The sequence below is a fragment of the Aplysia californica genome, unplaced genomic scaffold, assembly GCF_000002075.1.
Source record: "Aplysia californica isolate F4 #8 unplaced genomic scaffold, AplCal3.0 scaffold00730, whole genome shotgun sequence".
NCBI classification, from domain to species: Eukaryota; Metazoa; Mollusca; class Gastropoda; order Aplysiida; family Aplysiidae; genus Aplysia; species Aplysia californica.
This window is the reverse complement of record NW_004798000.1, coordinates 5,040-7,350: the sequence shown is the minus strand read 5'-3', so window position 1 is coordinate 7,350 and position 2,311 is coordinate 5,040.

The following is a 2,311-nucleotide window of genomic DNA, read 5'->3' as shown; positions in this document are numbered from 1 at the left end:
AACTGATCAAACAACATACGTTACAATAGATCAATCTACAGACTTTACAACCGATCAAACAACAGATCAAACTACAGATGCTACAACCGATCAAACAACAGATCAAACTACAGATGCTACAACTGATCAAACAACATATCAAACTAAAGAAGTTTCAACAAATCAAACTACATACGTCACAACTGATCAAACAACAGACACTACAACCGATGAATCACCAGACCAAACTACAGACGTTAAAACTGATCAAACGACAAATGTTACAATAGATCAATCTACAGACTTTACAACTATTCAAACAGCAGATCAAACTACAGACGTTTCAACAGATCAAACAGCAGACGCTACAATTGATCAGTCATCCGATAAAACTACAGATGTTACAACCGATCAAACTACAGACGTTACAACATTTCAAACGACAGACGTTACAACTGACCAAACTACAGATCAAACTGTAAACGTTGCAACCGATCAAACAACAGATCAAACTACAGACGCTACAGTCGATTCACCAACAGATGAAACTACTGACGCTACAGTCGATTCATCAACATATGAAACTACAGACGCCACAACTGATCAAACTACAACTGTTACAACAGATCGAACTTCAACTGTTACAACAGATCAAACTGTGTATCAAACTTCAGACGTTACAACCGACCAAGCTACCGATCAGACAACCAGTCAAACTACAGACGTTACAACAAATCAAACCGCAGATCAAACAACAGATCAAACTACGGTCGTTTCAACAAATCAAACTACAGACATTGCAACAGATGAAACTACAGTTGTTACAGACCAAACAATAAATCCAACCCCAGGCCAAACTACAGATCAAAGTACGGATCAAACTACAGAACAAACTACATATCAAACTACCGACGATAAAATAGATCAACGTACAGATCAAACTACAAATCAATCTACAATTCACACTTTTGACTTTTCAACAAGTCGAGCTATAGATGTTACAACAGATCAATCAACAGAAGCTACCACAGATCAAACTACAGATCAAACTAAAGATCAAACTACAGATCAAACTACAGATCAAACTAAAGATCAAACTACAGATCAAACTACAGATCAAACTACAGATCAAACTATAGATCAAACTAAAGATCAAACCACAGATGTTACAACAGATAAAACAACTGATTTTGCAGGAAATGAAAGAACAGATCAAACTACAGATGTTATATCGTATGTAACTACAGATCAAACAACAGGTCAAACTACAGATGTCACATCAGATGTTGCTAGAGATCAAACTACAGGTCAAATAACAGATAATACATCAGATGTAACTATAAATCAAACTACAGATCAAACTACTGATGTTACAACAAATGAAAATATTGGTCACGCTACAGATCAAAATACAGATCAAACAACAGAACAAACTACAGAGCAAACCACAGACGCCACAACAGATCAAATTAAAGATCAAACAATAGATCAGACATCAGAACAAACGACAGATCAAAGTACAGACGTTACAACATATCAAACCACAGACGTTTCAACAGATCAAACCACAGACGTAACAACAGATCAAATCACAGACGTTTCAACACATCAAACAAATGCCATTACAACAGATCAAACCACAGACATTTCAACAGATCAAACAACTGATGTTACAACAGATCCAGCTACAGGTACGCTGTACTTCCCTAGTTAAGTATACCCATGTTTGACGAAGAGTATGTACTATTCTTAGGATATAAATCTAATGATTGTCTATGAAAGCCTTGCTCGAGCATCGAAAATCATGACTTTGATTTGAATCAAGTATTGAGTGGTAGCATCACACCCTAAGTTGTGCTCATGTATCAGTTTCACACTACATACCATGCAAACTCAGGACAAACAAACGGATAAACTAACTGCAAATTTGTGGCTAGAGCGAGATGACAACTTTTATTTTTTATTTTTTATTTAGTAGAGGTATCAATGCGCTCGCAACTGCATAAGGTCATATGAGCGCCAAGGGGTGGATGTCAACAGAAAAGTCTTTACTGGGAATCGGGCTTACTCTGCTCACCTCTCTAGCTTTAACATCACAAAGTCTGTTTTGACTTTTAAGGCACCCCGGAAATAGCGGGTCACAAGAGTGTGACAAAAATACAAAAGAAGTAGAGGAAAATGACAATAGCAAGGTTTATGAAAGAAAAAGCAGTAGTTCCCTGTTGTAGTTCAGGCACAGTATGAGCATGACATGGTTGAATCAGCCCATTTACAATTCTACTCTGCATAAGAACGAGAAATGTCACCTCTTTGGGAATGGCCTAAAGACACT